General features: G+C 35.8%; 2 protein-coding genes across 2 annotated transcripts in view; one reads left to right on the top strand and one right to left on the bottom strand.

Moving 5' to 3' along the window:
* LOC137628737 (uncharacterized) overlaps positions 1 to 15,000 on the bottom strand; it is a 140,600-nt gene that overhangs the window by 117,020 nt on the left and 8,580 nt on the right. The gene's annotated exons all lie outside the window — the stretch shown is intronic.
* LOC137628738 (methyltransferase-like 26) overlaps positions 14,199 to 15,000 on the top strand; it is a 168,199-nt gene continuing 167,397 nt past the window's right edge. Inside the window, exon 1 of the mRNA XM_068359919.1 lies at positions 14,199 to 14,218. The gene's annotated coding sequence lies outside the window, so the exon portion shown is untranslated. The remainder of the gene's footprint in view (positions 14,219 to 15,000) is intronic.

Raw genomic sequence — 15,000 nt, 5'->3', positions numbered from 1 at the left:
CTCTCTCTCTCTCTCTCTCTCTCTCTCTCTCAATAAAAATTTTTTTATTGCCCTTATTACCTAACTGCGGCACTAGTTGGAAAAGCTGGAGGCTATAAGCCCAAGGGCTCCAAACAAGGAAAACAGCCCAGTGAGGAACGGAAAAAAGGTGCTGGATTGTACCCTCAAGCAAGAGAACTTCTCTTCAAATGTATGAGGTTTATCATTATCAGCTGACTGCAACTCCAGTTAGATAAGCTGGAGGCTATAAGCCCAAGGGCTCCAAACAAGGAAAACAGCCCAGTGAGGAGCGGAAAAAGGGTGCTGAATTGTACCCTCAAGCAAGAGAACTTCTCTCTAAATATATGAGGTTTATTATTATCAGCTGACTGCAGCTCCAGTTAGATAAGCTGGAGGCTATAAGCCCAAGGGCTCCAAACTAGGAAAACAGCCCAGTGAGGAACGGAAATAAGGTAATAGAATAGTGTGCTGGATTGTACCCTCAAGCAAGAGAACTCTAAACCAAACAGTGTAAGACCATGGTACAAAGGCTATGTTACTACCTACGTCTAATATTATTATTTGTATTATTGCTTGATAAGCTACAACCTAGTTGGAAAAGCGGGATGCTATAAGCCCAAGGGCGATGGTTTGATTTTGGAGTGTGCTCCTAGAAGAGATTCTTACCGTAGCTAAAGAGTCTCTTCTTTACAAAGAGGAAAGTAACCACTGAAAAATTACAGTGCATTAGTTAACCCATTGAGAGAAGAAGAATTGTTTGGTAATCTGTCTGTTGTCAGGTGTATGAGGAAAGCTGTTTTGACGTAATCTTTGAAATAGTAAAAAATGAAAATCTAGATCCAGATATTCTCCAAAATTTAATGGGGTCGTCCATGACCTAAGATCTATCTGTGGTGACAACTTCGTCAAAATCCGTCAATTTGTTTTGACGCTTTTAAAATGGAGAAAATTACAAATCCGGATTTAGAATCCGGTTCAGTATCTGGATCATCTCCAAAATTTTATGGAAACCTTTTGAAAATTTATAGGGACTATTTCAAGTAACCATTTTGCTCATTTTGACTATACTACTACTACTACTACTACTACTACTACTACTACTACTACTACTACTTACTACTACTCAGTCTTTCCCAGTCCTTTGATAGGGGAAGAGGAAGTAGTCATACCCTGGTGAGAAGTGGTACCTTGACTTGAGATCTGTCTGTGGTGAAAAGTTCATCTCAATCTGTCGAGTAGTTTTGATGAAATCCTGTCCACAGACAGAAAGACAAACAGGCAAAAGATAAATCCGGATCTATAATCCGGATCCGGAATCGGATCATCTTCAAAAGTGATTGGAGTCACCCATGGCCTAAGATTTATCTTTGGTTGAAATTGCGTCAAAATCCATCAAGTTGTTTAGACGAAATCTTTAAAATTGTGAAAAATCCGTATAATTTCAAAAAGTGAATGTAGTCATCCATGGCCTAAGATTTATCTGTGGTCGAAATTTCGTTAAAATCTGTCTATTTGTTTTGACGAAATCTTTAAAATTGTGAAAAATCCGTATAATCTCCAAAAGTGAATGTAGTCGCCCATGACCTAAGATCTATCTGTGGTGAAAATTTCGTCAAAATCTGTTGAGCAGTTTTGACGTTATCCTGTTCAGAGACAAATAGTTAAATAAATATATAGATAAGGAAATAAATAAATAAATAAATAAGTAAATAAATAAATAAATAAATAAATAAATAAGTAAATAAATAAGTAAATGAATAATTAAATAAACCGACTCGAAAATATAAATTTCGTGGCGGAGGTAAAATTAATTTTCGTCGGCACAATGAAAAGAATATTTTTTTTTCTTATATAATTAACTATTTAAATCTTAGGGCTTAAAGCTATAGATGAAGATGATAGATTTGAAAACTTTCTGGTGTTTTTAAATCAGAATATAAGAAAATATTTGAGAAAATCGAGGAATGGCAGCGGGAGAAAACGGTTGTCAGAAATAAGATGGATGGAATGTCAAGCGATTTGGGTCTGACCGAATACACGAATCATAGACAATTTGAACATGTCTTACACACGCCGCTCTCTCTCTCTCTCTCTCTCTCTCTCTCTCTCTCTCTCTCTCTCTCCTCTCTCTCTCTCTCTCTCTCTCTCTCTCGCTGTTGGATATGTATTTGCGAATATGTATCTGATTTCAGTACTGTAGTAATTTTTTTTTCAGAATTTTAGTGATGTAATCATGTCTAAAACGCCGCTCTCTCTCTCTCTCTCTCTCTCTCTCTCTCTCTCTCTCTCTCTGTAAAACCTGTTGGGTATGTACTTGGAAATATTTATCTAATTTCAGTACTGTAGTAATTTTTCTTTAGAATTTTAGTGATGAAACCATGTCTGAAACGCCGCTCTCTCTCTCTCTCTCTCTCTCTCTCTCTCTCTCTCTCTCTCTCTCTCTCTCTCTCTCTCTCTCTCTCTCTCTCTCTGTAAAACCTGTTGGGTATGTACTTGGAAATATTTATCTAATTTCAGTACTGTAGTAATTTTCTCAGAATTTTAGTGATGTAACCATGTCTAAAACGCCGCTCTCTCTCTCTCTCCTCTCTCTCTCTCTCTCTCTCTCTCTCTCTCTCTCTCTCTCTCTCTCTCTCTCTCTCTCTCAAACCTGTTGGGTATGTACTTGGAAATATTTATCTAATTTCAGTACTGTAGTAATTTTCTTCAGAATTCTAGTGATGAAACCATGTCTGGAACGCCTCTCTCTCTCTCTCTCTCTCTCTCTCTCTCTCTCTCTCTCTCTCTCTCTCTCTCTCTCTCTGAAACCTGTCGGGTATGTACTTGCAAATATTTATCTGATTTCAGCACTGTAGTAATTTTTTTCGTTTTACTGATGAAATAAGTGATAATGATTATGATGAAGAAAATATCGATGATGATTATGATGATGATAAAACACTAATAATGAAAATACAGAATTTGATATCAATGGTGATGAATTAACTGTGTTATTGCATGTTAGGATATTTAAATTAATAATAATAATAATAATAATAATAATGATAATAATAATAATAATAATAATAATGATAATAATAACCTTATCCAAAACCTTAAATTAATTAACAAATAGTTTGAGATGGATATGAACACCCACGTATGTACACACACACATTCAACACTTCCCACCCCCTCCCCCTTTCCTGACTACAATTTGCGGGAGTGTACTTTCCACGTGTACCTCAAATCATACCCCCCCCTCCCCCCTATCACCAAGGTATGACTATAGCCTCTCCCCCTGAGACAGGAAGAGTTGGAACATGTAAGCGAAGCCTAACAATTTTTTTTTTTTTTTTTTTTTTTTTTCCCAAGGCAAATAAAAGTACGCTGAGATCATCACTTCTTAAGAGAATTTGCTTTAGGTTGGATTCTGTATGATGTCTTTATGATGTTTTGAGATGGAAGATGTCTTGGAAGCTCTGAATGCGTTATCAGATCTTTCTTATTTGGCTAGATCGATACAAAGTACCTTTCAGTTGATTGAGGGTACAGCTAGGTACACCCAAGGTATATAGAATAATACCTTGGGTACACCATTTAAAGGGTTAAAGCCCTTTCAAGGTCGAGAAATAAGCTGCCGCGGCGGAGGTATGCTCTGTACTGGGTGCACTTATAGTTCATTATGTTATTTTGTAATTTAAGGATCTGTTAAAATTTTTTAGGACTATTTCCCTTTAACAGTTGTTAATTTTAAGACTTTTCCCCATTAACAGATGTTGATTTTAGGACTTTTTCCTTTAATAACTGTTAATTTTAGGATTTTTTCCAATAGCAGTTGTTAATTTTATGGATTTTTTCCTTTAGCAGTTCGTTTTAGGACGTTTCCCCTTATTAATTGTTAATTTTAGGACTTTTTCCTTTATCATTTGCTAATTTTAGGACTTTTTCCCATTAACAGATGTTGATTTTAGGACTTTTTCCTTTAACAGTTATTAATTTTAGAACTTTTTCCATTAACAGTTATTAATTTTAGAACTTTTTCCATTAACAGTTGTTAATTTTAGGATTTTTTTTCCATTAACACTTGTTAATTTTAAGAATTTTTTCACCTCTAACAGTTGTTAGTTTTAACATTTTTTTCTCCAATAATTCATAAATTTAAGACTTTAAGGACATTTTTTTTCTTTTAGCAGTTGTTGATTTTAGGACTTTTTACTTCAACAGTTGATAATTTCAGAACTTTTTCCATCAACAGTTGTTGAATTTACTACTTTTTTCCTTTAACAATTGTTGAATTTAAACCTTTTTTTCATTAACAGTTGTTGAATTTAGGACTTTTTTTCCCTTTAACAGTTGTTAATTTCAGAACTTTTTCCATCAACAGTTGTTGAATTTACTACTTTTTTCCTTTAACAATTGTTGAATTTAAACCTTTTTTTCCCCTTTAAAAGTTGTTAATTTTAGGAATTTTTTCCTCTAACAGCTATCAAAAGCCTCACCAAGAAGCTAAATAACAACAACAACAACAACAACAACAAACAGTAAATAATGCTAATGCAATGTGAGGAACTTAAATTATTATTTAAAAATTGGACATCTCTTTTTATTATTATTATTATTATTATTATTATTATTATTATTATTATTATTATTATTATTATTATTATAACAGATTCGACCTTCTCACTCCCGCTCCTTTTCCTAATTACAACCCGCTGTTTCGGCAATCTGTTGGAAATTGTGGTTTCCGAGTTTATCCCTTGGGGTACCTCCTCTCACCAAGGTATGACTACTTTTTCTCCCCCTATCAAAGAAACTGGGAAAGTCTGAGTAGTAGTAGTAGAAGTAGTAGTAGTAGTAGTAGTAGAAAAATGAGCAAATGATTATTTGAAATAGTCTCTATAAATTTTCAAACCATGTTTCCATAGACTGGAAAGTCTATAAATTTTCAAAACATGTTTCCATAGACTGGAAAGTCTATAAATTTTCAAACCATGTTTCCATAGACTGGAAAGTCTATAAATTTTCAAACCATGTTTCCATAGACTGGAAAGTCTATAAATTTTCAAACCATGTTTCCATAGACTGGAAAGTCTATAAATTTTCAAACCATGTTTTCATAGACTGGAAAGTCTATAAATTTTCAAAACATGTTTCCATAGACTGGAAAGTCCATAAATTTTCAAAACATATTTCCATAGACTGGAAAGTCCATAAATTTTCAAAACATGTTTCCATAGACTGGAAAGTCTATAAATTTTCAAAACATGTTTCCATGGACTGAAAAGTCTATAAATTTTCAAACTATGTTTCCATAGACTGGAAAGTCTATAAATTTTCAAAACATGTTTCCATAGACTGGAAAGTCTATAAATTTTCAAACCATGTTTCCATAGACTTGAAAGAAAGTCTATAAATTTTCAAACCATGTTTCCATAGACTGGAAAGTCTATAAATTTTCAAACCATATTTCCATAGACTGGAAAGTCTATAAATTTTCAAAACATGTTTCCATAGACTGGAAAGTCTATAAATTTTCAAAACATCTTTCCATAGACTGGAGAGTCTATAAATTTTCAAAACATGTTTCCATAGACTGGAAAGTCTATAAATTTTCAAACCATGTTTCCGTAGACTGGAAAGTCTATAAATTTTCAAAGCATGTTTCCGTAGACTGGAAAGTCTATAAATTTTCAAAGCATGTTTCCGTAGACTGGAAAGTCTATAAATTTTCAAAACATGTTTCCGTAGACTGGAAAGTCTATAAATTTTCAAAACATGTTTCCGTAGACTGGAAAGTCTATAAATTTTCAAACCATGTTTCCGTAGACTGGAAAGTCTATAAATTTTCAAAACTTGTTTCCGTAGACTGGAAAGTCTATAAATTTTCAAAACATGTTTCCGTAGACTGGAAAGTCTATAAATTTTCAAAACATGTTTCCGTAGACTGGAAAGTCTATAAATTTTCAAAACATGTTTCCGTAGACTGGAAAGTCTATAAATTTTCAAAACATGTTTCCGTAGACTGGAAAGTCTATAAATTTTCAAAGCATGTTTCCATAGACTGGAAAGTCTATAAATTTTCAAAACATGTTTCCATAGACTGGAATACCTTTGCCTGTATGACCGGTGTCAGTGAACCAAGTATTTTGTGACGCCAGATAATTTACAGTTAGTAAGCGTCTTTTTGTAATAGAAAAAAGGAAGATATGAAGAAAAACCACCAAAAGTAAGTGTCGCTATCTGAGAGCATTATGTTTACAAAGTACAACCCTCACCCTTTTATCCGGAGTCTGCGAAAGGTTTGGATGAGTCTAGATTAAAAGGTTTAAAGGTCGCTCATGCGTGGTATAGGCAAGGAGTAGGTGTAGCGACCTAGCACCCAAGGCTGGCCACTCCACCTAAGCTAGGACCAGGGAAGAGCAGACATAGGTTTCTTAAAATCATTAAATAAGGTCACCCATCCAAACACTGATCAAACCCAATGATGCTAAACTTCTGATATCTGGGACTAGATATAATGGTTGTAACTCCTGGCACTCAGATGAAAGTTGTGGTGGCCTGGTGGTAGCGTCCTTGCCTGGTGATTACCAGACTGGGGTTCAAGTCCCGCTCAAACTCGTTAGATCCTTTGGTCGCTGCAACCTCACCATCCTTGTGAGCTAAGGATAGGGGGTTTGGGGGAGCCTATAGGTTTATCTACTGAATCATCAGCACCCATTGCCTAGCCCTCCTTGATCATAGCTTGGGTGGAGAGGGGTCTTTGGCGCTGATCATATGTATATATGGTTAGTCTCTAGGACATAGTCCTGCTTGATAGGGCAATGTTACTGTCCTTGCCTCTGCCATTCATAAGTGGCCTTTAAACTTTCAAATTCTGACTCATTGCACTTAATGGTTGGGGTTTGAAACACTGAAGGATAAGACGATTGAAGTCTTCAAAAAATGCCTGTCACTTCTGGCACTTAGAAACCGTAGAAACCCTGACTAATTAAATCCAGTAATTGGCATTTGAAACACTGAAGCACAAAAAAAGATTGCAGACTCGAAATTCATTGCAACCCAAAATAGATATCCTGCACGTAGCAAGTACATATTTGCATCTTGCGTCCTGCAACATTCTTCCTCGTAACGTTCAACATTCTATACCAGTCAATTAATTGCTTGCCATCTTGCATACTCCATCGGTTGAACTTCCTTTTACTGCATGTCTCCTTAGCAGTTGCATTCAATTGCATTCCAGTCCGGTCGCTTGCAAGATCAGTTAGCTACGTGTTCATTACCTCGTGCGACATCGGGTGTCAATTTTGGAAATTTGTTTTAAAGGAGATATAAAAATAGGTTGAACTTCCTTTGACTGCATGTCTCCGTAGCAGTTGCATTCAATTGCATTCCAGCCCTGTCTCTTGCAAGATCAGTTAACTACGTGTCCAATACCTCGTGTGACATCGGATGTCAATTTGGGAAATTTGCTTTAAAGGAGATATAAAAAAACATACCTTTGGTATCCATTGCCTCTCAAACCAGATTTTAAAGGTTTAAAGGTCACTCATGAATGCCCTATAGACTGACTATATACACATATGATCAGAGCCCGAGTCCCCTCTCCATTAAAATAGGAGCAGGGACGGCCAGGAAATGGCTGCTGATGACTCGGGATATATATCTATATACTCCACCAAGCCCCCCATCCTTAGCTCACAAGGATAGTGAGCTTGCAGACACTACAAGAAGATATCGAGCTTGAGCAGGATTCAAACCACAGTTCAATAGGATACCACAAGCCTATGGTGAACTATTTTTGGGATGGTGTTGCAGGCCATAGGCCATCTACCTCAATAATAGTTAATGCTGTATATATTGCAAATGGTTTTAGCTTTCATTGGCTATTATCATGAACACTATCCTTGTCAGCAGTTTTATTGACAAATAAATAGTTTATTAAATCATTTATTTATTGTTATCATTATTAATTCTTTCTTTAATATTTTTACATGCTAAATTTTCTTCAAAAGAAGCTATTAATATTACATTTAGAAGTGAAAAAGATAAATCAAACTAATAGAAATAACAGAAATATGCTATTTTATTTTTATTTCGAATTTTGAAACAAGTACTCTAACCAGGAAGTAGAGAGAGAGAGAGAGAGAGAGAGAGAGAGAGAGAGAGAGAGAGAGAGAGAGAGAGAGAGAGAGAGAGATAATACGTGTAGCTAAGCTTGGTACATCACCTAACCAGTCTTAAGATTAAAAGGCCTTTATACTCCACCGTTGTTCGTTGCCCCTAAGTAGATAGAATCGAGTGGATCCAATAAAAAGTGTCTTTTTCCTCGATAAAGTAGATTTATTTTAGACCTCATTAAATGGCCCGGCACGCTTCGACTGCTGGGGCTGTGATAATTACCTTTGGAGAAGAAGAAGAAGAAGAAGAAGAAGAAGAAGAAGAAGAAGAAGATTGATAGGTTTACTGAAAGGTTTAGGAGAAGAAGAAGAAGAAGAAGAAGATTGATAGGTTGACGGAAAGGTTTAGGAGATGGGAAGAAGACAGAAATTAGAGAAGGTTAGTGAAGAAGAAGAAGAAGAAGAAGAAGAAGAAGAAGATTGATAGGTTGACGGAAAGGTTTAGGAGATGGGAAGAAGACAAAAGTTAGAGAAGAAGAAGAAGAAGAAGAAGAAGAAGTTTGTTAGGCTGACCTAAAGGTTTAGGAGATGGGAAGAAGAAGAAAAAGAAGAAGAATGAGATAAAGAAGAAGAAGATTGATAGGATGACGGAAAGGTTTAGGAGATGGGAAGAAGACAAAGGTTAGAGGAGAAGAAGAAGAAGAAGAAGAAGAAGATTGATAGGATGACGGAAAGGTTTAGGAGATGGGAAGAAGACAAAGGTTAGAGGAGAAGAAGAAGAAGAAGAAGAATAAGAAGATTGATAGGTTGACAGAAAGGTTTAGGAGATGGGAAGGAGACAAAAGTTAAACAAGATTAATGAAGAAGAAGAAGAAGAAGAAGAAAACTGAAAGGTTGACGGAAAGGTTTAGGAGATGGGAAGAAGAAGAAAAAGAAGAAGAAGGAGATAAAGAAGAAGAAGATTGATAGGATGACGGAAAGGTTTAGGAGATGGGAAGAAGACAAAAGTTAAAGAAGAAGAAGAAGAAGAAGAAGAGGAGGAGAAGAAGAAGAAGAAGAAGAAGAAGAAGAAGAAGAGGAGGAGAAGAAGAAGAAGATTGATAGGTTGACAGAAAGGTTTAGGAGATGGGAAGAAGACAAAAGTTAGAGAAGATTAGTGAAGAAGAAGAAGAAGAAGAAGAAGAAGAAGAAGAAGAAGAAGAAGAAGAAGAAGAAGAAGAAGAAGAAGAAATAGATTGATAGGTTTACTGAAAGGTTTAAAAGATGGGAAGAAGACAAAAGTTAAACAAGATTAATGAAGAAGAAGAAGAAGAAGAAGAAGAAGAAGAAGAAGTAGATTGATAGGTTTACTGAAAGGTTTAGGAGATGGGTAGAAGACAAAAGTTAGAGAAGAAGAAGAAGAAGAAATAGATTGATAGGTTTACTGAAAGGTTTAGGAGATGGGTAGAAGACAAAAGTTAGAGAAGAAGAAGAAGAAGAAGTAGATTGATAGGTTTACTGAAAGGTTTAGGAGATGGGTAGAAGACAAAAGTTAGAGAAGAAGAAGAAGAAGAAGTAGATTGATAGGTTTACTGAAAGGTTTAGGAGATGGGTAGAAGACAAAAGTTAGAGAAGAAGAAGAAGAAGAAGTAGATTGATAGGTTTACTGAAAGGTTTAGGAGATGGGTAGAAGACAAAAGTTAGAGAAGAAGAAGAAGAAGAAATAGATTGATAGGTTTACTGAAAGGTTTAGGAGATGGGTAGAAGACAAAAGTTAGAGAAGAAGAAGAAGAAGAAGTAGATTGATAGGTTTACTGAAAGGTTTAGGAGATGGGTAGAAGACAAAAGTTAGAGAAGAAGAAGAAGAAGAAGTAGATTGATAGGTTTACTGAAAGGTTTAGGAGATGGGTAGAAGACAAAAGTTAGAGAAGAAGAAGAAGAAGAAATAGATTGATAGGTTTACTGAAAGGTTTAGGAGATGGGTAGAAGACAAAAGTTAGAGAAGAAGAAGAAGAAGAAGTAGATTGATAGGTTTACTGAAAGGTTTAGGAGATGGGTAGAAGACAAAAGTTAGAGAAGAAGAAGAAGAAGAAATAGATTGATAGGTTTACTGAAAGGTTTAGGAGATGGGAAGAAGACTAAAGTTAAAGAAGAAGAAGAAGAAGAAGAAGAAGTTTGTTAGGCTGACTGAAAGGTTTAGGAGATGGGAAGAAGACAAAAGTTTGAGAAGAAGAAGAAGAAGAAGAAGAAAAAAAAGAAAAAGAGTAAGATTGATAGGGTGACTGAAAGGTTTAGGAGATGGGAAGAAGACAAAAGTTAGAGAAGAAGAAGAAGAAGAAGAAGATTAAGATTGAATGTTAACTGAAGGGTTTAGAAGAAGAAGAAGAAGAAGATTGATCAGTTGACTGCGATTTTTAGGAGACGGGAAGAAGACAAAACTTAGAGAAGATAAGGGAGATTGAGGAAAGATAAATAAAATGAAGAGAATATAGAGAGGCGATGAAGAGATAGATGAAAGAAGAAGAAAATAAGGAAGTAGGAATTGAGGTAAGGGTAGTTAACTGGTTTTGAGAAAAGATGAGGAAATGTAAGGTGAAGATAAACGAGTAGAATAAATAAGAAATAATTGGAGAAAAGGTAGAAAACACTATAGTAGAAGAAGAATAAGTGAAGAATTATGTGGGAAAGACAAATATAAGAATAAAGAGTGGAAAAAATAGTGAAAGTAATTGGAAGGGAACAGGTAAATATGGCTAAATAGAGAAGGAAGTAACCGAAAAAATAGCTTTTGTTATTGTTGTTGTTGTTGTTATTTTGACTTTGTTATTTAAAACAAGACATGTTTTTATTATTATTATTATTATCATTATTATTATTATTATTATTATTGTTGTTGTTGTTGTTATTGTTGTTGAAAATATTTATTCAGTTCTGTGGGAAAGAATTTACCTGTCAAGTTTACCCTGGAATTAAATAGTGATAAACTAATCAATTACTACTACTACTACTACTACTACTACTAATAATAATGATAATAATAATAATAATAGTAATAATGATGTGCTATGGAGGCCCCAAAGGCTTCGCGAACTTTCTCCAGATTCCCAGCTGTTTGAAGAACGTGTCTCGGTAAGGACTCTCAAAAGGTTCACTGGGAAGGAAAAACAAACAAGTTCCTCTTGTGCCATCACGTCCTCATTTGGGCTGGTAATAATAGAAAACGTGTAATGTCAATACCCATTACGGAACACGAGATGAACACTCGGGTATACTCCCCCTGAATCAAGTCGATTCAAACCCGGTCTCTAATTAACGCTTCTCTAACTCGTAAGTAGTTTTCATTCTTTACATTGAAGAACATTTTTTTGAGCTTTTTCTTTTGTGTACTGTATAGTCAAGGACTCGAGTCAGGTGACGATTCGAACTCTGTCATTTTAACATGGTACAAGTCAGGTGACGATTCGAACACTGTCATTTTAGCTCAGATCAAGTCAGGTGACATTTCAAGCTGTCATTTTAACATGGTACAAGTCAGGTGACGATTCGAACTCTGTCATATTAGCTTAGCTCAAGTCAGGTGACAATTCGAACTCTGTCATTTTAGCTTAGCTCAAGTCAGGTGACGATTCGAGCTCTGCCATTTTAACATGGTACAAGTCAGGTGACGATTTGAGCTCACCTTATAGCTTGTCACAAGTCAGGTGAAAATTCGAGCTCTGTCATTTTAACATGGTACAATTCAGGTGACGATTTGAACTGTGTCATTTTAACATGGTGCAAGTCAGGTGACGATTCGAGCTCTGTCATTTTAACATGGTACAAGTCAGGTGACGATTCGAACTCTGTCATTTTAGCTCAGCTCAAGTCAGGTGACATTTCAAACTCTGTCATTTTAACATGGTACAAGTCAGGTGATGATTCGATCTCTGCCATTTTAACATGGTACAAGTCAGGTGACGATTCGAGCTCTGTCATTTTAACATGGTACAAGTCAGGTGACGATTCGAGCTCTGTCATTTGAACATGGAACAAGTCAGGTGACGATTCGAGCTCTGTCATTTGAACATGGAACAAGTCAGGTGACGATTCGAACTCTGTCATTTTAGCTCAGCTCAAGTCAGGTGACGATTCGAACTCTGTCATTTTAGCTCAGCTCAAGTCAGGTGACGATTCGAACTCTGTCATGTTAACATGGTACAAGTCAGGTGACGATTTGAGCTCACCTTGTAGCTTGTCACAAGTCAGGTGACGATTTGAGCTGTGTCATTTTAACATGGTACAAGTCAGGTGACGATTCGAACTCTGTCATTTTCACATGGTACAACTCAGGTGACGATTTGAGCTCTGTCATTTTAACATGGTGCAAGTCAGGTGACAATTTGAGCTCTGCTTTTAGCTTGGCACGAGTCAGGTGACGATTCGAGCTCTGTCATTTTAACATGGTGTAAGTCAGGTGACGATTCGAGCTCTGTCATTTTAACATAGTACAAGTTAGGTGACGATTCGAGCTCTGTCATTTTAGCTTGTCTCAAGTTAGGTAACGATTCGAGTTTTGTCATTTTAGCTTGTCTCAAGTTAGGTAACGATTCGAGTTTTGTCATTTTAGCTTGTCTCAAGTTAGGTAACGATTCGAGTTTTGTCATTTTAGCTTGCCTGAAGTTAGGTGACGATTTGAGCTCTGTCATTTGAACATGGTTCAAGTCAGGTAACAATTTGAGCTCTCCTTTTAGCTTGGCACGAGTCAGGTGACGATTCGAGCTCTGTCATTTCAACAGGGTACAAGTTAGGTGACGATTCGAGCTCTCTAATTTCAGCGTAAAAAAGGCTGAAACCTTGATTGTGTATTTTTTTAATTGCAGGATAAGGGCAATGACCCCCTCCCCTTTTCAAACTGATGTAATCGTGCACTAGTCGCTGGATTTTTCAAAGTTGATGATTGGTAATCACAGAGGCTGGATTGAAATTGATTTACTCCTTTGATATAGTTATTAGTACTGATAAATCATCAACATTTGTATTAATTGGTAAATATTTGAGTGAGATGAGTTTTGTTATATTTTGAGTGATCTGAGTTTTGTTATATTTAACTTTTTGATTCTTGAATACTAATTAAGCACATATTGTTCTGGCTTTAGGAACAAACAATTATCGGTCTGAATTACTAATAAATATCATTATCAGTATTGTTATTAATCTTAATGAGAAAATAAATATATGTCAAAAAGAAAAGTATTTATCCTATTCTGTTTTAAGATTATGATATCCTCCTAGTTAGTACAGTGGTAACACTTTTGCCTAGCATTCGCATAACAGTAGATCGATCCCCGCCCGTGTGAGTTTAAGCTTTTTACAGGGGAGGATACTGCTGTGATTGGATACCACAGTGGGTGGTTGTGCTTTCCCCGCTGACGTTCTGGTGAGCATCTATTCTGATGATACAGGAACTGAAACCAGGCACCTTTACATATACATGATACAATGTAGGAGTCCTGTAGTCCATTTCTTTTATCAAGGCAGATTTGCACCGACTCGCAGCGGTGCCCTTTTAGCTCGGATAAGTTTCCTGATCGCTGATTGGTTAGAATTATCTCGTCCAACCGATCAGCGATCAGGAAACTTATCCGAGCTAAAAGGGCACCGCTGCGAGTCGGTGCAAATCTGCATCTCGTCCAACCGATCAGCGATCAGGAAACTTTTCCGAGCTAAAAGGGCACCGCTGCGAGTCGGTGCAAATCTGCCTCGCTAAAAGAAATTGACTATAGTGATCCTTTGGCTGCTGCTGTACTTCACAGATTATTTATCGTCTTGAGTAGAAAACTAACAATTGTTATTTTAGGTTACTGTAATAGCGGTAAACACCTTAAGAAAAGGGTTGATAATAGTTTATTATTATTATTATTATTATTATTATTATTATTATTATTATTATTATTATTATATTCTTAAATGTATGATGATGATAATAATAATGATAGTTATTCTAATAATTTATTTTCTCGGTGATTTGCTACTACTACTACTACTACTACTACTACTTCTACTACTATTATTATTATTATTTTTATTTTTTCAGAATCTTCGTCTTGAAGCATAACAAGTGTGAAGGACCCACTCCCGTATCGTGTTGCAGTCGATTGGTAAGTACACCATTTAGCCATTTCCCTTCAGACATTTTATATTTTTCCACTAAACCTCATTCTACTTTTCTTCAATTGTGTTTCTTGGGATTGTTATTTTAAGTGTTCATAAAGCGTAAGTTTTCCGGAAGTGATCGGTAGTCAATTGGAGTTAGTATCATGATGCGAATTCTAATTTAATTTTTGTATTATTACTTAAAGCAATTAATTAATTGTTTTAATGTTGTATTTATCCTAATAATCGACTTATCTTTCTCCTTTCTCCTCGTCCCCAATTCCGGTTTTCTTCTTTCGGCCATATTAGCGGGCGCATTATATTTGCGCTAATTGGTGGATTAAAACTGGGAATATTTGAGTTCCGCTATTTCTTACGATTGCGCGCGGGGTCGTTAGGAGGAACTAGTGGTTAAACTTACACCAAGTTACGGGGAATTGAATCTCAAGCAGTTTTAAGAAAAAGTGGAAAAGAAGATAAACCTAGCCTAGCCTAACCTAACTAAGCCTATCCTATCCTAGCCTAGCTTAGCCTAGCCTAGCCTAACCAACTATCCTAGTAGTAACTGCAGTCCATCCATTAAGACATTATCATCAGCAACTAAATGTGATCATAATTACTAATTTCGTAATTGCATATGAAAAGGCTGCTGAAAATCAACATCTTACAATTAACTTGTTCCAATTTCACATTACAAGTTTTGTCTCCTGAAAGGTTTGCGCGCAAATATAATATATGGTCGCGCGCAAATGTAATATATGGTTGCGTGCAAATATAATATATGGTC

Source organism: Palaemon carinicauda, chromosome 36, assembly GCF_036898095.1.
Source record: "Palaemon carinicauda isolate YSFRI2023 chromosome 36, ASM3689809v2, whole genome shotgun sequence".
Lineage (NCBI taxonomy): Eukaryota > Metazoa > Arthropoda > Malacostraca > Decapoda > Palaemonidae > Palaemon > Palaemon carinicauda.
This window is presented reverse-complemented; position numbering and strand designations above follow the sequence as displayed.